Raw genomic sequence first — 27,570 nt, 5'->3', positions numbered from 1 at the left:
GGAAGAGCTGGCAATGAAAGGCTGCTGCTGCTTTCCTGAGGACTCTTCTCTCACTGTTATCAATGTCATTTCTGTCCAAGGATGTTCTCCAAATTGACACAGGCATCAAACTGAGAAATGCTCTCTGGATTCCGTTCTTGGAAGAGAGTGAAATAAGCAGTTTCACAGCTGTAGGCTGAGCATGAGAAGTGTGGTAAGTGACAGAGAGTCACCACACTGCGAGAGTGTGACTGGTTGACAATGTATGGGCTTGGTTTTCTGTTATCTTGTGTGAATTCAGTGCTGGCAAAACAGAAGAAAATGTTAGTCTATTTAAATCCTGGGATGAGGAGATGCAGCCAACACTGAATAAGAAAAAATACTCTCCCTCAGCTGAAGAAAGGATCAAAATGTATATGAATGGCAAGCAAGAACAGAAATCAGACACAGAAGTCAGGACAGAAGAAAAAGGAATCTCCAGAAGGGCCACCAAACAAGACTAATTGATCCCATGATGTAAAGCACATCCCTTGAGGCCAGCAACCTCTTTAAACAGGGAGTATGGACCAGAAAATGGCAATACACAATAATACGCCAATTCAGGAGGACAAAGAAGAGACAACTGTATGGTATATGACAAAAGAAAAGCTTCAGTGAAGCCCCTAACCTCAGTCTCAGCTCTTGGTTAACATACAAGACAGGAACAGCACAGTTGGTGGTAGCTTCTTGTGCTGCAGTACTCGGTTCTCATTTGGAAGGGTCCCTGGGAGGGGGGGAGAGCACCCAGCCATCATCTGCAAACAGTGGCATCAGCAAACACAGTCCCTGTTGGACTTCCATTGGAGGCTGTTGTAAAGAAGGTACTGAATGCAAAGGGAGGATGGGAAGAAGAAATTATTTAATCAACTGTACTTTACCATACTATACCAATGCCCAAAGCCTATAGAAAAAACAGGAGATGAAATTAGGCATTAATGAGCACTAATTTAACGTAGTTGCTATTACTGAACCTCAAAGAATGATTTTCATGACTGAATGTTTCAATCAGTGCTTGTAACCTACAGAGATAGAGCCCACATCCTGGAAGAAAATGAGTGGAAAAGATGGCAATATCTATAACCAAGTCACCACCCTAGAAAAAAGCTATCCTGAATGTTTCCTACCTGATGAGCCTGATAAAGCAACAAGATGGAATATTAGTTGACGTCCTCTACAATCATGCCAGAAAGAAGAGTGGCATATAAACCTTGTTGCTTACGAAGAGTTGGATGAAAAGTTGATCTACTAGCCTCAAGGTTGGGGGCAAGTCACCAGCATGGGAAACTTATACTTGGCAAAGAGAAGGACAAGCACACCACACACTTAGGGGGAACAGCATTATAGTTAATTATCAAGTCAGTCATACTTGCTAGAGGCAAGCTTAACTAATAGTGATGCACATGTGGGTCCTTGAAAAGTTTCCAGCTTTGTGAAACTGTTATGGGCAATTCAGGGGAGGGAAGAATCTCACTGTCCAAATATAGCTGGTGAGTGGAAATCGTTGATGAACTTTATTACAAGCCCCAGACACTACAGTCCAATAGCCAAGAGAAGAGACAGTACTAGTCAAATAATTAATCCACACTAACAAACTGCAGACACCTAATACAAGCAGGGGAAATGGTATATCCAATAGGACAAAGCATTAAGTGGAGTAAATCTAATGTTTCCATGGAATTTGTGCTTAGAACTAACACTGAGATGCAAAAGACCAGAGGAAGATGTTTTTCAAGACAACACACCTAATTCCTGTTCTGTGCTGCCAAATCTTGCTACTCTCCAAAATAAGCAAGGCTCATACAAGCTATAAGGATATCATCATTCATATCAGATCTTCCAGAAAGCAAAAGCCTGTTTCTAATGACATACACACTGCTCTTCATTAAAAGTCATGGAGAGCAAGAAGTGGTAATCATCACTCATCGACCTTCTAACATGCATGGCATGCAATGACCTTGACCTTATTTTTAACCTCTTCTATGCCATGCCCTGATGGGACCAGCCCTGCAGGGCTATGCCAGTTAAAGCTTCAGTGATTATTTCTAAGTGACAGATGGAGTGTCAAAGAAAACAGCATCTGTCCAAAGGGCCCCAGTAGGTGATGCTTCACAGAGTATCTCCTGAACATCTGCAGTAATTAAATGCTTAAGCAGAACAAAATTTAATTTTGCAGGCTGTGTTGAATCAGCTATAGGTCACTGCACAGGAGCCCTTGATCTGTTCTGTGCTCCAAGAAAATAGAATTGCTTGTGCCTTAGCCCTCCTCACCCTGAACTTCAGATCTGTGGCAGCTTGTTTGTTCTAAAAATTGGCACTTGATGCCTAAGTACCCAATTTGGCATTTAATGAAGTTGTTTCTGTGTCTGAAAGGAGACTGCAGTCAGAATTTTAAAAGTCTGCATTTTCATTCAATTCTGTTATTAAAGGAGGAGAGTATTTTACCAGAGCAGAAAGTTTTGTTTAGGGTTTTGTTTTGCTTTTCCCCAGAACTAGGGTAATGGTATTTTAATAAACATAGGACCCCTATGGTTGAGTTGAAAACTATCAAGCGATGTTGTCACATAAGAGATGTTAATGAAGAGCATGAAGAAAGTGAGAAGAAAGGCCAGAAACTTATCAATCTTAGAGCCATTTTAATTTGATGGTTAGCAACCTTAAATGCTCCAACAGAAGGATGAAATACGTTCCTTTCCCTCCCACAGAAGGGAGGTAAAGTTCAGTTCCCCAACAAGACCAGCTCAGTGACTGATAAGAGCAAACTTACAGATTTCCAACTTCTTAAACAAGCACTTGACTAACCCTCCTCCTCCTTACAAGTCAGTCCCAAAGATGCAGCAGAGACCATTTAATTTGCAGGCACTTACACATACCTGAGGTAGGACTACCATTTACTCCTTCCGACCTGCAGCATTCCCATCAGCTTCAATTGACATACCGCTTAGCTCCCCTGAACCTCTCATTTTAAAAATACAACAAAAAACTGATCTGGGAATAAGGTGAAGAAAGATGTTAGCAATCTGAAGAAGAACCTACAATGACTACAAGCTGATAAAATCACAGTAACATCAAGCCAAGCCATCAGAAGGCAGACTAGTCTGTAGAAAGGAGATAGCACTGCTTAAAACAGATGATGGCTGATTGACACAGCTGAGGGTGAGTAGGAAAACAGCTGATCTCGTTCTAAATCATGAATTACATTTAATTCTCTCTAGTAGTGATTGTTCTTCATTCATTAAACCTAAATTGTTTGGATTTGGTGAGTATCAAGCAGGGCATGCTCAGAGCCATAAGCGTCAGCATAACTGGAGAACAGGCACAACACACTGCAAAGCACCCAGTAAATATGTTCTCCTAGATCTAGGCTCTACCTTCCTGTGACCCACCACACCATGGACATCTTAAGGCTACCCTACCTCTCAAATTCAAAAATTTTTGTTCTGAACATAGTTTGTACAGCTCCATACTTCAAAAAATTATCACGATAGACTTCTCTATGTGATGAACCCCATACACGGTACTATGGGAGGCCTGAACACATCAAAGTAAATCCTACTTCAAATACAGTTTTGGACAGGCAGAAAAGACTCAGGAGAGAAGACAGGAAAAAAAAAAGAAAAGGCAGTGAGAAGGAAGGGAAACTCACAACATGTCTGAGATGTACATGGGGGATGGGGAAAGAGAAGATGAAATAAAGGCCATGTCAAATGACTCTGCTTTCCCCTCTATTTCTTTTGGAGAGATTAGGTTACTACAGTTCAACAGGACTCAGTTTGCTTATTGCTTTGGGCATTAAGGACTTAATGCAAAAGTAATGAAGTTAAACCTATGGCATAGATAATGGTCATTAGCAGCCTTCCTTCCCTGTCATAAACCTGACCCTTGTTAACTCCCATTTTATCTTACTATGCAGATGATCTTGAGTAGGGCAGGAAGTATTCTCCATTCTGTCCAATTTGGGGAAAAAAAAAAAAAAACCTCAGCTAGTCAGTACACACTGATATTTCCCAAACTGAAGCATCAAACCCCAAAATTTGGGTTGTTGAGGGAAGTATGGGGAGGAAAGAAAAGAACTGGATCTCTTGACAGAAAAAAACAAAAACAAACAAACAAACAAACAAAAATACTTTTAGGAAGGACAAGAGCTCCAAATCAGTTAGGGTTGAAATCTCCTAAGATGAGAGTGGTAAGAAAGATGTAAGGATTAAAAAATGTTAGTCAGAAACAAAGCATAGGTACTGCTTAACCCCTTTCCTTTCTGTCTTCCACATCACGGATAATGGAGCTCTTTCCCCATGCATTAATTAGGCTCTCTCAGAGTTTATTGACTGAGGGCAAAACTGCCTCTGCAAATACATCCATGATAGCTGTTGTGGCATTTCTGTGCTACTGCTCTAACATAGGGAATTGTATCTCTCAGCTCTGCTAAGCAAATCTCCCCTGGATTAGAGATATTTGAACAAAAAAATTACACCCAAATATCTTAATCTTCAGTAGTTAGCAGAAATTCTAATTTTGTCTCATGAAAGACCTGAAAGGAGCATAATCCTAGCCAAAATGAACCTATTTTTCATGACTGCGGAGGGAAAACTGTCTCATGATAACCCACATCTAAAAAGATGTTCTCTTTCATTGGCTTGTAGCAGCAAGATGACGATTACTAACTTCCTGATATGTTTGCATAAAAAAAAAAAAAGGACCTTTTTTTTTTTTTTTTCCCTGGGAATTATATGCTGGCATGAAGACTAAAGTGAATGTGTTGACTATCTAGAAGTGGAGAGGGAATAGCAACATTGGCCATAAAGATAAATTAATCATTTTTGAGGTTTCACTGACAAGTGAATCCAAATACACAGAAGAGACAGTAACTGAAGCCTCAAGCCAATTGCAAAACTGTATTACCTTCAAAGGAAGGATGATCTGGCCCTCAAAGTGAAAATCCTTCATAATAACATCAGTCATCACAAGAGTTACACCTATATTTGAGTAACAGAGAGCGGATTAGTCATCGCCTGATGAGCAAACAAAAAATGAAGTTTTGGATTATAGTCTCAGAGTATTATCTGTTTTCCTGTAAATTCACTAAAAGGGAGGAAAACCACAAACTAGAATCTCAGCTTGGGGTAATTTTGTGTTTCGTGCTGAAAAGAGGTCCATATAGGACATTGCTGAATAGACAGATAAAACACTCACATTTTAAGGTGTAGATGCCAATATGACTGCTTGAATCATCTCCCAATCTCCTGTTCAGCTTCTCATCTACTTTATTTACACAGACATATGTGATTTTGTTGCCAGCTGGTGATTTGGCAATAAAATGTAATCTGAGCCTAATGTGCCTAGAAGATTTGTTTGGAAAAAAATAAACCCCAGATAAAAAAATAAAAAACCAAACTAAGTAGTACTTGTTTATAGAAACATTACGGTACCTTTGATCCTTTCTTCTGTTCTGCTTCAATATGCTTGAGTAAAAAGAAAATACGCTGTAAATTTCAGAGAGCAGCATGGGGGCTCCTGTGTTTGTGTTGCAAAGACAGACTGAAGCCTTTAATCAAGACAAACTCCTGTAGGGCAAATTTCCCAATCCAGCATTAGTGTGGCGGTGTTGCTAGGTGGATCCCCATCCAGCCAATCTACGGTTCCTGTAACTCGTCTGACCCATTTCTGTGGCAGGGCAGCCCTGCAAAAGTGTTCGGGTACAAGAGGAGTGGGGAGACAAGAAGGTGGCAAATAATGCAGGATGCTACATAAGTAGGACTGAGACAAACTAGATATACATAAAGGCATTACAAAGCAGAGTCATAAATATTATGGTAACTATAGCATCCATATGAAGAATGTTTCACATATCCAGGACTTGGAATAAAACCACTTACAGTAAGTCCCCTGACCTTTTCTATAAATACACATCAGACAAATACGTACATGCTTTGCCTTAAAATCTGATATTTATTATATCTCACATCAAAGCCTAACTGCACGTGGACAGATCCTTATAGAATTTAGCATGCAATTAGCACAGGGCAGGAAGAAAACGCGTTCTAGCTGCCTGTCTCATACAAGCCCCAGATAGATAATGATACCTTTGTATGTGAAATTGCTGCCATCATTACACTTAAAAATCAGATGTGAAAATGCATTCTTAAGGTCTTTCAGGAGACCTCCTTCAAAACCAAGGATTTTCCATTAGGAATCAAAATTAATCTGCTTATGAGAAAAACAACAGTTTTTCACATGCTTCTCCAAAGTACGTAATGTACATAATACTATGCCATGCTACTTAGCTGAGGTACATTGGGAAATATAACATAGCGTTGAAAGAAGAATATATTTCAAAATTACCAATGTACGTCTGCCTAAAATCTCTGTTTTCAAGAAGTGTAATGTGCTTCAGATCAAAATCTTGTCCCATGTTTAGAATAGCTACAAATATATGCAGTCAATTCTGAATTCTTTCTGATTCAAAAAATACTTACAATTAGAACTGTCAACAAAAAAGCAACTCAGAAAGACCTCTAGAATTGCCAAGGAAAAGAATCATTTGTCTCTACAGCAATCCAGTCCTGTGCATCCGTGACATAAACTAATTTATAAAATGGAACTTGGAAATCATTACCAGATCCCCGAGTTATGAAAAATAAGTCACACATCATAGTAGTACATAAGTAACATATCACCCAGCGTACCCAAGAGTCACAAAAGAACACGTGGAGAAATTTACACTGTTACAGCCAGTGTGGTTCAAGAGAGTGTAATTCACCCTCCTCCTCCTCACATCAACAGCCCAGAGATGGGGAGGCTCTGACAGCACATATCAAGAAGTCCCACAGTGGCCACCATAAGTGGTTATAGGGCTATTTCCTGAGTCTTTTCTGTGGCTGAATGGTTCCAGTAGATAAAGCCTCTGAATGCAGATGGCTCCCCATGCATAAGAGAACTTATTTACTCTAAGGGGCCACAATGCAAAACTGGTTGATTGCTGCCAGCGTAAAGGGAACAGGAATTTGGGCCTTCTCCAGCTTTCTAGCGACAAGTGGAAGCCATATGCAATTTCCTACAGCCATCCAAAGAGAGCAGGAGCTGAAAGATAATGTCCCCACCCATGTGGAGGAGTTTAAAGCCTGCTGAGAACCCTCACAGCCAAATGTTCAGGCTCTCTGTGCTGCAGTGATTTTTGCAGCCTTCTATATCTTTGAAACACGAGCAAGTTATTGTTGGCATACAAAGAAGCTGGCAAAGTATCATGCAATGATTCAGCATATCAAGAAGCTAGATAGCATAATGAATCATTGTGCAAAAGGGTTGCACAACATGCACCGAAACAGTCCATATAAAAGCACTGTTGTATTGGAATGGAAATGGCTTCTTCATGGAAGATACCCATTTGCCAAAAAACAAAAACAAACAAAACAAAACAAAAAAACATATAACTGATGTTTTATGAGCAGATCCAGAGGCAGATAGAGGCACTGATGCTAGAACCTACTGTGACAGAGACATTAACATATGAGAAGATACTTTTGTTTGCCAGGATGATTTGTTTACAATTGTAACATCTGGTACAGGAGGTTTTGAAAGAGATTCATTAATTGGAAAGAAGAGAGAAGAGGTCCTGCATCTGATTTAAACTGCACTGTGTACTGGAGAAAATCTATTGGAGTCAGTGGAGATAACCTGGCACAAAGCCCCTGTCAGTGCAAGGAGAATTGGAGCCAATGGGTGTCTACAGAACCTTATCTCATTTTCTTGTCCAACCCATGGGAAAGTCTGCCATTGCTCAGGCTACTTCAGCTGTTTTCAACATACAATTGCATTATCATCACTACAGCACTGCCCAACAGTCCCTACTCCTATTAATTCCTCCCATAGTGCTCTGACATGGTCAGAGGTCATTTCCTGGGCCTTACATATCTACAGGATACCAACACTGCTCCCTGTAATAGACTGTACCTTTTGTCTGCCACCCTCTCTCTATCTTTCTTGGGAACGGCTCTCCAGTTTACTAACTGGTCCTACATGAAGAGCTGATCTTCATCAGAAGAGCATCCTCAAGCCCTTCTTCCCAACCTTTCCTTCCTTCTGGCAGAGTGCTTTCACTCCTAGATGAAAGGCTCTAAAATATTATCAAAAAAGCTAACTCAGTAGGGTCTCTGTGTTGAAGCAAGAACTGAAATGGTTAGAAAAGGACTTTCTAATTCAGAATTTTTCAGTCTGCATTAACCTCATGAACTACTAGTAAGCAATCCAGCAAATGTGACTTAAGAAAAGCAAGTTCATGCATCCTTTAACTACAGTTGCTCCTCTTAGGGGCTTTTCTAGCATTACAGAGCAGCACTGCCTCTAGAAAAGATGTAGCAGGTCACACAACGCTAAATACTGAAAGGCACTGAGCTTTCTTTAGTGGTAGCTTGCAAGCTAATATGGCATAACTGCCCAACAGCACACCTCTGTCCTGATCCCTGGGCCTGCCCTTGATGGCAGCTGAGCATCGCAGGGACTGACATCACCAACTCGTGTTGCTGAATAGCTACCACCTTGTCATCAGATGGTAAAAGTGACAGACCTCAGCCAGGCTTGCCAGGATCAACCACAGAGAAAAAGCCCTGCAAACCATTACTCAGATCCCTCTGCATCCTTCAGGCACACAGCTCCCATCCTCTACTTCTTTTTACTTAGATAATTGGTTTCAATGTCCTATTTAATTTCTGTTCTCCCTGCCTGTGTTCCCCCTTTGCTTCAGCTTCCTCCCTGCTGGCTCCCTGCTTCCTTGCCCAAAAAGCAGTTTTGTCACCATTTTTCATGCTTTATTTTCCTTTTACATCTGCTGACTGGATCAGATGCTCTTACTTCTACTTAATAAAGAAGAGAGACGCTGGCAGGCAGGCAGGCAGGGAGGGCAGATTGTTAGTAATAATATGAGTAGATCAAGCTTTCACCCTACACATCTCAAATTTTGGGAGCCCAGAAGTGAGGCAGCAGTTAAGGATCACTGAGTCCAACTCCTGGATCCCCACAGGACCACACAAAACTCAAACCTCCCCAGGCCTGATCCAAACACCGAAGGGAAGAGAATTGCCCATTCCCACAGCCTCTGGATCAAACTTTTCCTGTACAGAAAAAGCACTTGGTCCTGCAGGAAGGGCTGTGATTTCAAAGGCTCATAGAGCATCATTGATTTTGTTGCCTTGCTCTCTAAATTTTAAATATCAAATAAAAGCATGGCAACCACATCAAAGAAACCAAGGCTTGCTCATCTCCCCTTTTTTTCCTTTGCTACATGCACCTAGTGCTTTTCTTTGAGTTGGTGCCACTGGGAGACTGCTGACATCACAGAGCATCCCTGGGGTACAGTGCTAGTTCCTTGCAGAAACGCTGCTGATGAAATCATAAAGCATTTGTTAGTCCAGAGAAAAAAAGATGACATCCAGTGAACTGATTTTTTTTTTTTTCCCTTTAAGATAGCTGGGCAAACTGATCTCCCCACACAGCTGAAAAACCCAGAAGGCCAGAAAGAGCTATTCCCAAAACAAACAGGTAGGGGAAGCAATGTGTAGGTGAGAAGTGATCCTAATAAGCCAGCGGTCAGGGCAGTGGCTGCAGCCCCAACTCTGCCAGTCACAGCTCTCTGCCAGGGCTCCAGAGACACCAGATGAGCAACAACTGGAAGGACTTTTCTGCACATGAAAGAAAAGCTCAAGAAATGGGGCATTTTTACACCAAACACTGCAGAATTTATCCTTCTCCTTGAGGAACAAACCTTGCAAATAACAGGACAGAACACTCATCTGGCATTGTACAGTTTTATTTATTTCTCCACTGTTTAAGTCAAAATATGGCTATGTAAATGAAAAGCAACAAGTGCTGTTCAGCAATGCTGTGATATCTCCACAATACAGTGATGTTTTGCAATGATACTGGACTGTGCTTTTCCTCTTCACAGAACCAAAGAATGTCTTGGCTTAGAAGGAATCTCAAAGATCATCTAGTTCCAGGTCCCGGCTTTGGGCAGAGTAGCACACCAGTAAATCAGGTTAAAGATCAGGTAGCCCATGGTCACATCCAACCTTGCTTTGAGCGCCTCCAGGGACGAGGAAGCATACACAAATTCTCTGGGCACCCTGTGCCAGGACCTCAACTTTTCAGTGAAGTTTTGACCCTCTTTTACAATAAAAATTACCGTTCAGAAAGAAAGAGACGCAACAACTGCTCTACCACGATTTCAGGGTGCACCAAAGTTTATTGACGGTGCCCAGGTCCCCCCGCGCCCTCTCTGTGGCAGGAGGACCATCCCAGCCCCGTCCTCGTAGCGGAGATGCTCAGCTGTGTTCTTCCAGCACTCAGCCGCTGTTGGCTGGGCTCGGTGCAGTGCCCGGGTCTGTGGTGCCGGCAGCCCGCACCTGGGCACTGTGGGCTGAGCAAGGCTGATCGGCGGGAACGGAAGAAGGACGTTGAGCTGCCGGTGGTCTTCTCCAACGCAGTGCAGGGAAGTGATGGTCAGCGATGGTCAGCGAGAGCTGAGGCAGAAGAGCTGTGCGGTGCCTCAGCCTCTCCCCCGCCTGCGCTTTCCGTCCCCGTGCTGTTCCGGGCTGAGGTTGGGCCGCCCGCTCAGAAGCGGGGCCCGTCGGGGTGCCCCGCGTGGTCTCCGGCGCCCCTCTGCCGCTCGCGTGGCACCCGCCTCAGCCACTCCCCGTCGTGCTCCTCCCGCGGTGGTGCCTCAAAGCGGCTGATCTGGTTGGGGTCGCCGTGCCAGGAGGAGCTGCGCACCAGCGGGCGGGGGGGCCTGGAGGGGCTGCGCTGCGCGCGCCGTGGTGGGGCGCTGCGGGAGCGATGGGCAGATCTTCTCTCCCGCCGCTCCCTGGTGCGCTGCAGCCTTCCCCGGGGCCGGCAGGTCGGGGCGCGACCCGAGGGGCGCCAGCCCAGGCGCAACAGGGTGCCGACGTACTGGCGGCACAGGGGGCAGTCGGACCTGTTGGAGGTCCAACGCTGGATGCACTCCCTGCAGAAGATGTGCCTGCAAGGGAGTGCGCGGACGGCGTCGGCCATCGGGCCCAGGCAGATGGGGCACGGCTCCTCGTGGGCCTCCGGCGGCCATGCCCACGCCTCCCGCCTCCTGTTGGCAGCCGCCTCGCGGCTCATGGCTGCGGCTGCCCTGGCTCCAATCAAGGGTGGATTTGCTGGAGGCTGCCTCTTGCAGAGCAGTCAGCAGCCTCCGCGCCTCCACTCGCAGTCCTCTCGCAGGACTCTGCTGTCACACGCACTGGCAAGGTCTCAGTGGCTCGTGCTCCCACAGGAAGACGTTCGCACCTCGAGAGTCGCCAGCAAGACTCAGCGCGGGCTGGGCCCGCTGGGGATGGGTAGGAATGCGGCCCACTGTGAGGTCACGGGGTGACTGTGACTCTCCGGTGCCATCACGAAGCACACAGATAGGTGGAGGTTTGCTGCCCCGTGGCTATTGCGTCAGTATTTTGGGCATTTGCCTGCCAGAGTGCACCCGAGGACTTTCAGTGGGCCATTTTCCCAAGCAGTGACAAATAAAGGATTTCTTGAAGCAAGCAGTAGAGCAGCTTTGGTGTTGCCGTTGATCAGTGCAGTAGCTGTGACCGTGCCGGCATTTGATAGTAGTGCTAGCAAAGTAAATGCTGTGCTGGGTATTTTTCAGCAAGCAGTGAAGGGGCAGTGCTTGCCAAGAAGGGATCCCCGTCCTGGTCCTGGTGGGGAAAGAGCAGCACAGCTTCTCCGTTTCTCTTGCCTCCTTCGTGTCTCTTCCCGCCCCTCCTCTGCACCCTCCGGGACTTACCCCGACATCCTAACCTTATCTGTTCCCTTTCTGGGTGACTTCTACCATGTCTTGGGTGGAGAGTCATGAGCATCAGTCCTATGTTTCTAGCACGTCCTTATTGGAGTGTGTTCTCCTGCTGAGGGCTGTGAACTTTAATATCCCTCTGGATGGCTGCTGTCAACGGTTTAAGGGCTGGTCCGGCCCGGTTCTGCGACTAGTGGGGCGGAGGGATTTCGCAAAATCCGCACCTCCAGGAAGGGAAACAGGGGACCCCAAAATAATTAAAAACAGCGGCAACGATCTGAGGAGAAACAAACTAATTTACTAAATATAGTATCGGAATGTAAGATAACACACTATAATACAGTATAAATCAACAATAATTGAGAGAAAGATTGTCCGAGAGCCAAAGGCCTTACGCTAGTACTGAAGCCTTGCGCGCAGTCGGGAGCAGCAGTAGCGAGTCGATCCGACAGGGAACACGGCGAGACGAGAAGAGGGACAAGTCAGATGACCTGCGCCCTTATATCTGTTCCCTTGAGCAGGAATGATAACAGTACTCGAAAAGGCTCTTGGGGAACGTAGTTCTTCTTCTCTTCCAGACAGGTACCCGGAACTAAAGCATTTGCTCTTTAACTCCCAGTACACTGCATGATGTTGTGATGTGGAATACTGATAACCAAAAATCATAAAACCATGACAGCTGCACGGCCTTCTGCTGCGTCGGCCGCTCCTCCCAGTTTGGGATCCTCTGCGGCCTCGTGAGGGTCCGCGGTGTTCCGTCACCCAGATCGTTCTTGAGGCTCTTCTGTGGGACTGGACCCACTTTTGTCCCCTGCGATGAACCTGCGGGGTGGCTGCAGTTCTTCCAATTCAGGCAGAGCAGCAGATCTGTAGAGGTACAAAGGGGCACTTTGGAGGTATCTCAGCTTTGTGTGGTTTGCAGACTGGCCTGAGTGGTTTTCCAGGTGCAGGCGAAGTTGCTTCATGGCACAGTTACAACTGTAGCCCAAATGCCTACGCTTGCTGATGGCCCTGCTAGCATGTAAACACCTCATGCTGCCACCTGAACATGGTCATTCAGCTTGCAGCCCTGTCTCTTAGCTTCATTTCCCCACCTCAGGTCCCTGCCTCATGTCACAAGCTCGCCTTTCCCTCCTGTAGCCTGATCTTGTGAATCACTGCATATTGATTGAAACTTCAACGTTTCCATCCCCAGCAGACTTGCCTGGTAACGATTCTAAGCACCACTGCGTCCCTCTGTGTTCTCAGACCCACGTAATGGCTTAGGTTGGAAAGGACCTTAAAGCCCACTCAGTTCCAGCCCTTTGCCACGGCCAGGGTTTCCACGCAGCAGCTCAGGCATCACAGGCGCCATGCAACTTGGCCTTGAACGCCTCTGGGGTTGGGGCACCCACACTCCTCTGGGCAGCAGTGCCGGGGCCTCAGCGCCCTCCGAGGAAAGAAATTTCTCTTTGCGTGGAACCTGAATCTCCCCTTGTTTTGCTTAAAACTGTTCCCCCTTTTCCTGTCTCTGTCTGACAGCGTGAACAGTTGCTCAGCCTCCTCTTAAGCTCCCTGTAAGTACTGGAAGACTTAGAATCCAGAGCCAAGAGGCATGAGATTTGCTTGTAAGCCTATCAGGGTGCAGACTGAATGCCTGCATGGGCAGGTGAGCCTTACGAGCAGTAATGAGCCGCTTGGTGGGGCAGAGTCACCGCCCCACCGTGATGGCAGGGGATGGCTGCAGGATGGGCTGGGCTGTGTGCCTGCGGGTTGGAATGCCACAGGTAAGCTGTTCCCAGCGATGATGTGAGTTACTGTCACTGAACGCAGCGTGAGAAGTTGGGAGAGCTGTAGTGTTCCTTGCTGGCAATAAAAGCCAGGGAGGTTTGCTTAGTCTCAAGTATGTGTCGGATGGCACTCCCGTTATACATCTTCCAAGTGTTGTAGCAACAGCAGTGATCAGGTTTACGCCGGAGAAGGCGATTTTTCTTACTTTCTGGAGGCCAATATTGAGGGGAGATGTTTGGAAATGCTCTTACTCATCACTGATTAAAGAAGAGGCTGCAGTAACGTAATGTCCAAGTTTTTCTTGGTTGTCCAAGGAAACCAGGTGCCAGGCCTCGTGCTCGGTGTGTTGGATTAAATGCTTCTCTTGGACCTCCAGGTTATGGCTTACAGTAGCCTCTCTGACTGTTTCCTGGGAGGAGCACAAGCCACGTCAGCACTCTCCTGACTGACACAGCTGTCTTGCTTCCAAGGGGCTACGGTCTGTGTGCTGCTGCACAGGGCCACGGGCACACCTCACCTGCTCTGTCTGCAGTATGGTACTCCATTGTGCTATTTAAGCGTGCATTTACGAGAGAAGAGCAGCAGCTGTATTGAATTCCTGTCTGCACCAGATTAGAAAAGTTGAGACCTGGCAAACCAACCAAACTGCGGCTTGCCTCTGGTGGGAGCTGGGGCCACTCAGCCTCGTTTGGTTGCTCAGGGGAAGTGTTGTGAAAACTCAAACGTGTGCTTAAAGTTGGATCTCATCATGCACGTTGCAGCTGGGAGTCACCTGTTTACATCCAGCTTAATGTCTGTTACCGAAGGTGCTGCTTTCAGCCTCGCTGACGCTTTGGCTTATGAGATGTGAGCTTGAACAAAGCACTAAAACTTCAGGCAACCATTGCCTGAGTTGGGTTGGAAGGGACCCTGGGATGCATGTCGTCTGGCCCCGTAGACTCGTGCACGTTCAGTCTTCTCAGTGGTAGCCTCTGCTCTGGCCGTGCCGAGGCCAGCTCCCTGGCAGCCCCACGCTGCCCTGCTTGCAGCAGCGGCCCCAGACAGGGCAGCTGCAGGCAGAGAGCTGGCACCCAGCACGGGGGCGCTGGGCAGAGGAGAGAGATGGGCACCCAGGGAAGGGTTTGTGGTGTAGGAGTTGAGTCCGATGGTCTGATGGTGCTGAGAATAAACAGTTCCCTGCAGGAGCGACTGCATAGAGAGCTGGCACCCAGATAGGTGTTAGCCGTCTGAGGGTTCAGAGTCTCAGGGCTCTGGGAGTAAACTGCTGGAAAGCAGTGGCATCTGGGTTTCTAAATGGTTTTCTTTTGGACGGTCTTGCGCTGTTCTGCTCCCAGGCAGCAAAATCGCCGTGGTGGTTATGACTGACCGGTGTTGCACCACAAAGCAGTGGTCAGCCTGAGCAGAATGGGAGGCCTTTTCAATATCTGCGTTTATCACTTGCAATTAAATGCCTTCGTCCTCCTATCTCAAAGCAGTGGCAACTGGTCTGCTTTGCACGTTTAGCAGCTCCTTTACAACAGTGCCGCCTTGAAGACGTCTTGTCCCCACCTACTCCAACAGCGCAAGGCCAGAGGTGGCCTGAAAAGGAGGGCCCCAGCGGCACCTTCCGTGGAGCGGATCTGAAGGAGAGCTGCCCCAGAAGCAGCCCTGAGGCTGAGCCTGCGTGGCCGGCTGCTGCCGGGCAGGACAGGGCAGCAGCTCCGGAGGAGGACAGGCAGCAGCAGCATCAGGGGATCTCTGCTCCCCGAGTGCCGTGCCAAAGCCCCTCCCTGGGTTGCTGGTGGCCGTGCAGCCTCAGGTGCAGCTCCCACACGGCCAGGCTGTGCTGCAGCAGCAGGCAGAGCCCTGCTCGGCCCTCTGCCCCCCCTGGTGCGTGCTGCTACACAGTCACAGAGCCCGGGCTTTCAAGGTTCTGGAAGTCACCGTTTTGACCAACCGACCTTTTCCCCGTTCCCTGTCTGTGTTTTGCCCTGGGATTCCAGGTTTAGAGTTTACCTTTCAGAAAGAAAGAGACGCAACAACTGCTCTACCACGATTTCAGGGTGCACCAAAGTTTATTGATGGTGCCCAGGTCCCCCCGCGCCCTCTCTGTGGCAGGAGGACCATCCCAGCCCCGTCCTCGTAGCGGAGATGCTCAGCTGTGTTCTTCCAGCACTCAGCCGCTGTTGGCTGGGCTGTTGCAGTGCCCGGGTCTGTGGTGCCGGCAGCCCGCACCTGGGCACTGTGGGCTGAGCAAGGCTGATCGGCGGGAACGGAAGAAGGACGTTGAGCTGCCGGTGGTCTTCTCCAACGCAGTGCAGGGAAGTGATGGTCAGCGATGGTCAGCGAGAGCTGAGGCAGAAGAGCTGTGCGGTGCCTCAGCCTCTCCCCCGCCTGCGCTTTCCGTCCCCGTGCTGTTCCGGGCTGAGGTTGGGCCGCCCGCTCAGAAGCGGGGCCCGTCGGGGTGCCCCGCGTGGTCTCCGGCGCCCCTCTGCCGCTCGCGTGGCACCCGCCTCAGCCACTCCCCGTCGTGCTCCTCCCGCGGTGGTGCCTCAAAGCGGCTGATCTGGTTGGGGTCGCCGTGCCAGGAGGAGCTGCGCACCAGCGGGCGGGGGGGCCTGGAGGGGCTGCGCTGCGCGCGCCGTGGTGGGGCGCTGCGGGAGCGATGGGCAGATCTTCTCTCCCGCCGCTCCCTGGTGCGCTGCAGCCTTCCCCGGGGCCGGCGGGTCGGGGCGCGACCCGAGGGGCGCCAGCCCAGGCGCAACAGGGTGCCGACGTACTGGCGGCACAGGGGGCAGTCGGACCTGTTGGAGGTCCAACGCTGGATGCACTCCCTGCAGAAGATGTGCCTGCAAGGGAGTGCGCGGACGGCGTCGGCCATCGGGCCCAGGCAGATGGGGCACGGCTCCTCGTGGGCCTCCGGCGGCCATGCCCACGCCTCCCGCCTCCTGTTGGCAGCCGCCTCGCGGCTCATGGCTGCGGCTGCCCTGGCTCCAATCAAGGGTGGATTTGCTGGAGGCTGCCTCTTGCAGAGCAGTCAGCAGCCTCCGCGCCTCCACTCGCAGTCCTCTCGCAGAACTCTGCTGTCACACGCACTGGCAAGGTCTCAGTGGCTCGTGCTCCCACAGGAAGACGTTCGCACCTCGAGAGTCGCCAGCAAGACTCAGCGCGGGCTGGGCCCGCTGGGGATGGGTAGGAATGCGGCCCACTGTGAGGTCACGGGGTGACTGTGACTCTCCGGTGCCATCACGAAGCACACAGATAGGTGGAGGTTTGCTGCCCCGTGGCTATTGCGTCAGTATTTTGGGCATTTGCCTGCCAGAGTGCACCCGAGGACTTTCAGTGGGCCATTTTCCCAAGCAGTGACAAATAAAGGATTTCTTGAAGCAAGCAGTAGAGCAGCTTTGGTGTTGCCGTTGATCAGTGCAGTAGCTGTGACCGTGCCGGCATTTGATAGTAGTGCTAGCAAAGTAAATGCTGTGCTGGGTATTTTTCAGCAAGCAGTGAAGGGGCAGTGCTTGCCAAGAAGGGATCCCCGTCCTGGTCCTGGTGGGGAAAGAGCAGCACAGCTTCTCCGTTTCTCTTGCCTCCTTCGTGTCTCTTCCCGCCCCTCCTCTGCACCCTCCGGGACTTACCCCGACATCCTAACCTTATCTGTTCCCTTTCTGGGTGACTTCTACCATGTCTTGGGTGGAGAGTCATGAGCATCAGTCCTATGTTTCTAGCACGTCCTTATTGGAGTGTGTTCTCCTGCTGAGGGCTGTGAACTTTAATATCCCTCTGGATGGCTGCTGTCAACGGTTTAAGGGCTGGTCCGGCCCGGTTCTGCGACTAGTGGGGCGGAGGGATTTCGCAAAATCCGCACCTCCAGGAAGGGAAACAGGGGACCCCAAAATAATTAAAAACAGCGGCAACGATCTGAGGAGAAACAAACTAATTTACTAAATATAGTATCGGAATGTAAGATAACACACTATAATACAGTATAAATCAACAATAATTGAGAGAAAGATTGTCCGAGAGCCAAAGGCCTTACTCTAGTACTGAAGCCTTGCGCGCAGTCGGGAGCAGCAGTAGCGAGTCGATCCGACAGGGAACACGGCGAGACGAGAAGAGGGACAAGTCAGATGACCTGCGCCCTTATATCTGTTCCCTTGAGCAGGAATGATAACAGTACTCGAAAAGGCTCTTGGGGAACGTAGTTCTTCTTCTCTTCCAGACAGGTACCCGGAACTAAAGCATTTGCTCTTTAACTCCCAGTACACTGCATGATGTTGTGATGTGGAATACTGATAACCAAAAATCATAAAACCATGACAGCTGCACGGCCTTCTGCTGCGTCGGCCGCTCCTCCCCGTTTGGGATCCTCCGCGGCCTCGTGAGGGTCCGCGCTGTTCCGTCACCCAGCTCGTTCTTGAGGCTCTTCCGTGGGACTGGACCCACTTTTGTCCCCTGCGATGAACCTGCGGGGTGGCTGCAGTTCTTCCAATTCAGGCAGAGCAGCAGATCTGTAGAGGTACAAAGGGGCACTTTGGAGGTATCTCAGCTTTGTGTGGTTTGCAGACTGGCCTGAGTGGTTTTCCAGGTGCAGGCGAAGTTGCTTCATGGCACAGTTACAACTGGAGCCCAAATGCCTACGCTTGCTGATGGCCCTGCTAGCATGTAAACACCTCATGCTGCCACCTGAACATGGTCATTCAGCTTGCAGCCCTGTCTCTTAGCTTCATTTCCCTACCTCAGGTCCCTGCCTCATGTCACAAGCTCGCCTTTCCCTCCTGTAGCCTGATCTTGTGAATCACTGCATATTGATTGAAACTTCAACGTTTCCATCCCCAGCAGACTTGCCTGGTAACGATTCTAAGCACCACTGCGTCCCTCTGTGTTCTCAGACCCACGTAATGGCTTAGGTTGGAAAGGACCTTAAAGCCCACTCAGTTCCAGCCCTTTGCCACGGCCAGGGTTTCCACGCAGCAGCTCAGGCATCACAGGCGCCATGCAACTTGGCCTTGAACGCCTCTGGGGTTGGGGCACCCACACTCCTCTGGGCAGCAGTGCCGGGGCCTCAGCGCCCTCCGAGGAAAGAAATTTCTCTTTGCGTGGAACCTGAATCTCCCCTTGTTTTGCTTAAAACTGTTCCCCCTTTTCCTGTCTCTGTCTGACAGCGTGAACAGTTGCTCAGCCTCCTCTTAAGCTCCCTGTAAGTACTGGAAGACTTAGAATCCAGAGCCAAGAGGCATGAGATTTGCTTGTAAGCCTATCAGGGTGCAGACTGAATGCCTGCATGGGCAGGTGAGCCTTACGAGCAGTAATGAGCCGCTTGGTGGGGCAGAGTCACCGCCCCACCGTGATGGCAGGGGATGGCTGCAGGATGGGCTGGGCTGTGTGCCTGCGGGTTGGAATGCCACAGGTAAGCTGTTCCCAGCGATGATGTGAGTTACTGTCACTGAACGCAGCGTGAGAAGTTGGGAGAGCTGTAGTGTTCCTTGCTGGCAATAAAAGCCAGGGAGGTTTGCTTAGTCTCAAGTATGTGTCGGATGGCACTCCCGTTATACATCTTCCAAGTGTTGTAGCAACAGCAGTGATCAGGTTTACGCCGGAGAAGGCGATTTTTCTTACTTTCTGGAGGCCAATATTGAGGGGAGATGTTTGGAAATGCTCTTACTCATCACTGATTAAAGAAGAGGCTGCAGTAACGTAATGTCCAAGTTTTTCTTGGTTGTCCAAGGAAACCAGGTGCCAGGCCTCGTGCTCGGTGTGTTGGATTAAATGCTTCTCTTGGACCTCCAGGTTATGGCTTACAGTAGCCTCTCTGACTGTTTCCTGGGAGGAGCACAAGCCACGTCAGCACTCTCCTGACTGACACAGCTGTCTTGCTTCCAAGGGGCTACGGTCTGTGTGCTGCTGCACAGGGCCACGGGCACACCTCACCTGCTCTGTCTGCAGTATGGTACTCCATTGTGCTATTTAAGCGTGCATTTACGAGAGAAGAGCAGCAGCTGTATTGAATTCCTGTCTGCACCAGATTAGAAAAGTTGAGACCTGGCAAACCAACCAAACTGCGGCTTGCCTCTGGTGGGAGCTGGGGCCACTCAGCCTCGTTTGGTTGCTCAGGGGAAGTGTTGTGAAAACTCAAACGTGTGCTTAAAGTTGGATCTCATCATGCACGTTGCAGCTGGGAGTCACCTGTTTACATCCAGCTTAATGTCTGTTACCGAAGGTGCTGCTTTCAGCCTCGCTGACGCTTTGGCTTATGAGATGTGAGCTTGAACAAAGCACTAAAACTTCAGGCAACCATTGCCTGAGTTGGGTTGGAAGGGACCCTGGGATGCATGTCGTCTGGCCCCGTAGACTCGTGCACGTTCAGTCTTCTCAGTGGTAGCCTCTGCTCTGGCCGTGCCGAGGCCAGCTCCCTGGCAGCCCCACGCTGCCCTGCTTGCAGCAGCGGCCCCAGACAGGGCAGCTGCAGGCAGAGAGCTGGCACCCAGCACGGGGGCGCTGGGCAGAGGAGAGAGATGGGCACCCAGGGAAGGGTTTGTGGCGTAGGAGTTGAGTCCGATGGTCTGACGGTGCTGAGAATAAACAGTTCCCTGCAGGAGCGACTGCATAGAGAGCTGGCACCCAGATAGGTGTTAGCCGTCTGAGGGTTCAGAGTCTCAGGGCTCTGGGAGTAAACTGCTGGAAAGCAGTGGCATCTGGGTTTCTAAATGGTTTTCTTTTGGACGGTCTTGCGCTGTTCTGCTCCCAGGCAGCAAAATCGCCGTGGTGGTTATGACTGACCGGTGTTGCACCACAAAGCAGTGGTCAGCCTGAGCAGAATGGGAGGCCTTTTCAATATCTGCGTTTATCACTTGCAATTAAATGCCTTCGTCCTCCTATCTCAAAGCAGTGGCAACTGGTCTGCTTTGCACGTTTAGCAGCTCCTTTACAACAGTGCCGCCTTGAAGACGTCTTGTCCCCACCTACTCCAACAGCGCAAGGCCAGAGGTGGCCTGAAAAGGAGGGCCCCAGCGGCACCTTCCGTGGAGCGGATCTGAAGGAGAGCTGCCCCAGAAGCAGCCCTGAGGCTGAGCCTGCGTGGCCGGCTGCTGCCGGGCAGGACAGGGCAGCAGCTCCGGAGGAGGACAGGCAGCAGCAGCATCAGGGGATCTCTGCTCCCCGAGTGCCGTGCCAAAGCCCCTCCCTGGGTTGCTGGTGGCCGTGCAGCCTCAGGTGCAGCTCCCACACGGCCAGGCTGTGCTGCAGCAGCAGGCAGAGCCCTGCTCGGCCCTCTGCCCCCCCTGGTGCGTGCTGCTACACAGTCACAGAGCCCGGGCTTTCAAGGTTCTGGAAGTCACCGTTTTGACCAACCGACCTTTTCCCCGTTCCCTGTCTGTGTTTTGCCCTGGGATTCCAGGTTTAGAGTTTACCTTTCAGAAAGAAAGAGACGCAACAACTGCTCTACCACGATTTCAGGGTGCACCAAAGTTTATTGATGGTGCCCAGGTCCCCCCGCGCCCTCTCTGTGGCAGGAGGACCATCCCAGCCCCGTCCTCGTAGCGGAGATGCTCAGCTGTGTTCTTCCAGCACTCAGCCGCTGTTGGCTGGGCTGTTGCAGTGCCCGGGTCTGTGGTGCCGGCAGCCCGCACCTGGGCACTGTGGGCTGAGCAAGGCTGATCGGCGGGAACGGAAGAAGGACGTTGAGCTGCCGGTGGTCTTCTCCAACGCAGTGCAGGGAAGTGATGGTCAGCGATGGTCAGCGAGAGCTGAGGCAGAAGAGCTGTGCGGTGCCTCAGCCTCTCCCCCGCCTGCGCTTTCCGTCCCCGTGCTGTTCCGGGCTGAGGTTGGGCCGCCCGCTCAGAAGCGGGGCCCGTCGGGGTGCCCCGCGTGGTCTCCGGCGCCCCTCTGCCGCTCGCGTGGCACCCGCCTCAGCCACTCCCCGTCGTGCTCCTCCCGCGGTGGTGCCTCAAAGCGGCTGATCTGGTTGGGGTCGCCGTGCCAGGAGGAGCTGCGCACCAGCGGGCGGGGGGGCCTGGAGGGGCTGCGCTGCGCGCGCCGTGGTGGGGCGCTGCGGGAGCGATGGGCAGATCTTCTCTCCCGCCGCTCCCTGGTGCGCTGCAGCCTTCCCCGGGGCCGGCGGGTCGGGGCGCGACCCGAGGGGCGCCAGCCCAGGCGCAACAGGGTGCCGACGTACTGGCGGCACAGGGGGCAGTCGGACCTGTTGGAGGTCCAACGCTGGATGCACTCCCTGCAGAAGATGTGCCTGCAAGGGAGTGCGCGGACGGCGTCGGCCATCGGGCCCAGGCAGATGGGGCACGGCTCCTCGTGGGCCTCCGGCGGCCATGCCCACGCCTCCCGCCTCCTGTTGGCAGCCGCCTCGCGGCTCATGGCTGCGGCTGCCCTGGCTCCAATCAAGGGTGGATTTGCTGGAGGCTGCCTCTTGCAGAGCAGTCAGCAGCCTCCGCGCCTCCACTCGCAGTCCTCTCGCAGGACTCTGCTGTCACACGCACTGGCAAGGTCTCAGTGGCTCGTGCTCCCACAGGAAGACGTTCGCACCTCGAGAGTCGCCAGCAAGACTCAGCGCGGGCTGGGCCCGCTGGGGATGGGTAGGAACGCGGCCCACTGTGAGGTCACGGGGTGACTGTGACTCTCCGGTGCCATCACGAAGCACACAGATAGGTGGAGGTTTGCTGCCCCGTGGCTATTGCGTCAGTATTTGGGGCATTTGCCTGCCAGAGTGCACCCGAGGACTTTCAGTGGGCCATTTTCCCAAGCAGTGACAAATAAAGGATTTCTTGAAGCAAGCAGTAGAGCAGCTTTGGTGTTGCCGTTGATCAGTGCAGTAGCTGTGACCGTGCCGGCATTTGATAGTAGTGCTAGCAAAGTAAATGCTGTGCTGGGTATTTTTCAGCAAGCAGTGAAGGGGCAGTGCTTGCCAAGAAGGGATCCCCGTCCTGGTCCTGGTGGGGAAAGAGCAGCACAGCTTCTCCGTTTCTCTTGCCTCCTTCGTGTCTCTTCCCGCCCCTCCTCTGCACCTTCCGGGACTTACCCCGACATCCTAACCTTATCTGTTCCCTTTCTGGGTGACTTCTACCATGTCTTGGGTGGAGAGTCATGAGCATCAGTCCTATGTTTCTAGCACGTCCTTATTGGAGTGTGTTCTCCTGCTGAGGGCTGTGAACTTTAATATCCCTCTGGATGGCTGCTGTCAACGGTTTAAGGGCTGGTCCGGCCCGGTTCTGCGACTAGTGGGGCGGAGGGATTTCGCAAAATCCGCACCTCCAGGAAGGGAAACAGGGGACCCCAAAATAATTAAAAACAGCGGCAACGATCTGAGGAGAAACAAACTAATTTACTAAATATAGTATCGGAATGTAAGATAACACACTATAATACAGTATAAATCAACAATAATTGAGAGAAAGATTGTCCGAGAGCCAAAGGCCTTACGCTAGTACTGAAGCCTTGCGCGCAGTCGGGAGCAGCAGTAGCGAGTCGATCCGACAGGGAACACGGCGAGACGAGAAGAGGGACAAGTCAGATGACCTGCGCCCTTATATCTGTTCCCTTGAGCAGGAATGATAACAGTACTCGAAAAGGCTCTTGGGGAACGTAGTTCTTCTTCTCTTCCAGACAGGTACCCGGAACTAAAGCATTTGCTCTTTAACTCCCAGTACACTGCATGATGTTGTGATGTGGAATACTGATAACCAAAAATCATAAAACCATGACAGCTGCACGGCCTTCTGCTGCGTCGGCCGCTCCTCCCAGTTTGGGATCCTCCGCGGCCTCGTGAGGGTCCGCGGTGTTCCGTCACCCAGATCGTTCTTGAGGCTCTTCTGTGGGACTGGACCCACTTTTGTCCCCTGCGATGAACCTGCGGGGTGGCTGCAGTTCTTCCAATTCAGGCAGAGCAGCAGATCTGTAGAGGTACAAAGGGGCACTTTGGAGGTATCTCAGCTTTGTGTGGTTTGCAGACTGGCCTGAGTGGTTTTCCAGGTGCAGGCGAAGTTGCTTCATGGCACAGTTACAACTGGAGCCCAAATGCCTACGCTTGCTGATGGCCCTGCTAGCATGTAAACACCTCATGCTGCCACCTGAACATGGTCATTCAGCTTGCAGCCCTGTCTCTTAGCTTCATTTCCCTACCTCAGGTCCCTGCCTCATGTCACAAGCTCGCCTTTCCCTCCTGTAGCCTGATCTTGTGAATCACTGCATATTGATTGAAACTTCAACGTTTCCATCCCCAGCAGACTTGCCTGGTAACGATTCTAAGCACCACTGCGTCCCTCTGTGTTCTCAGACCCACGTAATGGCTTAGGTTGGAAAGGACCTTAAAGCCCACTCAGTTCCAGCCCTTTGCCACGGCCAGGGTTTCCACGCAGCAGCTCAGGCATCACAGGCGCCATGCAACTTGGCCTTGAACGCCTCTGGGGTTGGGGCACCCACACTCCTCTGGGCAGCAGTGCCGGGGCCTCAGCGCCCTCCGAGGAAAGAAATTTCTCTTTGCGTGGAACCTGAATCTCCCCTTGTTTTGCTTAAAACTGTTCCCCCTTTTCCTGTCTCTGTCTGACAGCGTGAACAGTTGCTCAGCCTCCTCTTAAGCTCCCTGTAAGTACTGGAAGACTTAGAATCCAGAGCCAAGAGGCATGAGATTTGCTTGTAAGCCTATCAGGGTGCAGACTGAATGCCTGCATGGGCAGGTGAGCCTTACGAGCAGTAATGAGCCGCTTGGTGGGGCAGAGTCACCGCCCCACCGTGATGGCAGGGGATGGCTGCAGGATGGGCTGGGCTGTGTGCCTGCGGGTTGGAATGCCACAGGTAAGCTGTTCCCAGCGATGATGTGAGTTACTGTCACTGAACGCAGCGTGAGAAGTTGGGAGAGCTGTAGTGTTCCTTGCTGGCAATAAAAGCCAGGGAGGTTTGCTTAGTCTCAAGTATGTGTCGGATGGCACTCCCGTTATACATCTTCCAAGTGTTGTAGCAACAGCAGTGATCAGGTTTACGCCGGAGAAGGCGATTTTTCTTACTTTCTGGAGGCCAATATTGAGGGGAGATGTTTGGAAATGCTCTTACTCATCACTGATTAAAGAAGAGGCTGCAGTAACGTAATGTCCAAGTTTTTCTTGGTTGTCCAAGGAAACCAGGTGCCAGGCCTCGTGCTCGGTGTGTTGGATTAAATGCTTCTCTTGGACCTCCAGGTTATGGCTTACAGTAGCCTCTCTGACTGTTTCCTGGGAGGAGCACAAGCCACGTCAGCACTCTCCTGACTGACACAGCTGTCTTGCTTCCAAGGGGCTACGGTCTGTGTGCTGCTGCACAGGGCCACGGGCACACCTCACCTGCTCTGTCTGCAGTATGGTACTCCATTGTGCTATTTAAGCGTGCATTTACGAGAGAAGAGCAGCAGCTGTATTGAATTCCTGTCTGCACCAGATTAGAAAAGTTGAGACCTGGCAAACCAACCAAACTGCGGCTTGCCTCTGGTGGGAGCTGGGGCCACTCAGCCTCGTTTGGTTGCTCAGGGGAAGTGTTGTGAAAACTCAAACGTGTGCTTAAAGTTGGATCTCATCATGCACGTTGCAGCTGGGAGTCACCTGTTTACATCCAGCTTAATGTCTGTTACCGAAGGTGCTGCTTTCAGCCTCGCTGACGCTTTGGCTTATGAGATGTGAGCTTGAACAAAGCACTAAAACTTCAGGCAACCATTGCCTGAGTTGGGTTGGAAGGGACCCTGGGATGCATGTCGTCTGGCCCCGTAGACTCGTGCACGTTCAGTCTTCTCAGTGGTAGCCTCTGCTCTGGCCGTGCCGAGGCCAGCTCCCTGGCAGCCCCACGCTGCCCTGCTTGCAGCAGCGGCCCCAGACAGGGCAGCTGCAGGCAGAGAGCTGGCACCCAGCACGGGGGCGCTGGGCAGAGGAGAGAGATGGGCACCCAGGGAAGGGTTTGTGGTGTAGGAGTTGAGTCCGATGGTCTGATGGTGCTGAGAATAAACAGTTCCCTGCAGGACCGACTGCATAGAGAGCTGGCACCCAGATAGGTGTTAGCCGTCTGAGGGTTCAGAGTCTCAGGGCTCTGGGAGTAAACTGCTGGAAAGCAGTGGCATCTGGGTTTCTAAATGGTTTTCTTTTGGACGGTCTTGCGCTGTTCTGCTCCCAGGCAGCAAAATCGCCGTGGTGGTTATGACTGACCGGTGTTGCACCACAAAGCAGTGGTCAGCCTGAGCAGAATGGGAGGCCTTTTCAATATCTGCGTTTATCACTTGCAATTAAATGCCTTCGTCCTCCTATCTCAAAGCAGTGGCAACTGGTCTGCTTTGCACGTTTAGCAGCTCCTTTACAACAGTGCCGCCTTGAAGACGTCTTGTCCCCACCTACTCCAACAGGGCAAGGCCAGAGGTGGCCTGAAAAGGAGGGCCCCAGCGGCACCTTCCGTGGAGCGGATCTGAAGGAGAGCTGCCCCAGAAGCAGCCCTGAGGCTGAGCCTGCGTGGCCGGCTGCTGCCGGGCAGGACAGGGCAGCAGCTCCGGAGGAGGACAGGCAGCAGCAGCATCAGGGGATCTCTGCTCCCCGAGTGCCGTGCCAAAGCCCCTCCCTGGGTTGCTGGTGGCCGTGCAGCCTCAGGTGCAGCTCCCACACGGCCGGGCTGTGCTGCAGCAGCAGGCAGAGCCCTGCTCGGCCCTCTGCCCCCCCTGGTGCGTGCTGCTACACAGTCACAGAGCCCGGGCTTTCAAGGTTCTGGAAGTCACCGTTTTGACCAACCGACCTTTTCCCCGTTCCCTGTCTGTGTTTTGCCCTGGGATTCCAGGTTTAGAGTTTACCTTTCAGAAAGAAAGAGACGCAACAACTGCTCTACCACGATTTCAGGGTGCACCAAAGTTTATTGATGGTGCCCAGGTCCCCCCGCGCCCTCTCTGTGGCAGGAGGACCATCCCAGCCCCGTCCTCGTAGCGGAGATGCTCAGCTGTGTTCTTCCAGCACTCAGCCGCTGTTGGCTGGGCTGTTGCAGTGCCCGGGTCTGTGGTGCCGGCAGCCCGCACCTGGGCACTGTGGGCTGAGCAAGGCTGATCGGCGGGAACGGAAGAAGGATGTCGAGCTGCCGGTGGTCTTCTCCAACGCAGTGCAGGGAAGTGATGGTCAGCGATGGTCAGCGAGAGCTGAGGCAGAAGAGCTGTGCGGTGCCTCAGCCTCTCCCCCGCCTGCGCTTTCCGTCCCCGTGCTGTTCCGGGCTGAGGTTGGGCCGCCCGCTCAGAAGCGGGGCCCGTCGGGGTGCCCCGCGTGGTCTCCGGCGCCCCTCTGCCGCTCGCGTGGCACCCGCCTCAGCCACTCCCCGTCGTGCTCCTCCCGCGGTGGTGCCTCAAAGCGGCTGATCTGGTTGGGGTCGCCGTGCCAGGAGGAGCTGCGCACCAGCGGGCGGGGGGGCCTGGAGGGGCTGCGCTGCGCGCGCCGTGGTGGGGCGCTGCGGGAGCGATGGGCAGATCTTCTCTCCCGCCGCTCCCTGGTGCGCTGCAGCCTTCCCCGGGGCCGGCGGGTCGGGGCGCGACCCGAGGGGCGCCAGCCCAGGCGCAACAGGGTGCCGACGTACTGGCGGCACAGGGGGCAGTCGGACCTGTTGGAGGTCCAACGCTGGATGCACTCCCTGCAGAAGATGTGCCTGCAAGGGAGTGCGCGGACGGCGTCGGCCATCGGGCCCAGGCAGATGGGGCACGGCTCCTCGTGGGCCTCCGGCGGCCATGCCCACGCCTCCCGCCTCCTGTTGGCAGCCGCCTCCCGGCTCATGGCTGCGGCTGCCCTGGCTCCAATCAAGGGTGGATTTGCTGGAGGCTGCCTCTTGCAGAGCAGTCAGCAGCCTCCGCGCCTCCACTCGCAGTCCTCTCGCAGGACTCTGCTGTCACACGCACTGGCAAGGTCTCAGTGGCTCGTGCTCCCACAGGAAGACGTTCGCACCTCGAGAGTCGCCAGCAAGACTCAGCGCGGGCTGGGCCCGCTGGGGATGGGTAGGAACGCGGCCCACTGTGAGGTCACGGG

Source organism: Gallus gallus, chromosome 20 (genome assembly GCF_016699485.2).
Source record: "Gallus gallus isolate bGalGal1 chromosome 20, bGalGal1.mat.broiler.GRCg7b, whole genome shotgun sequence".
NCBI classification, from domain to species: Eukaryota; Metazoa; Chordata; class Aves; order Galliformes; family Phasianidae; genus Gallus; species Gallus gallus.
The sequence above is the reverse complement of the archived record's forward strand: the minus strand, read 5'-3'. Positions refer to the sequence as shown.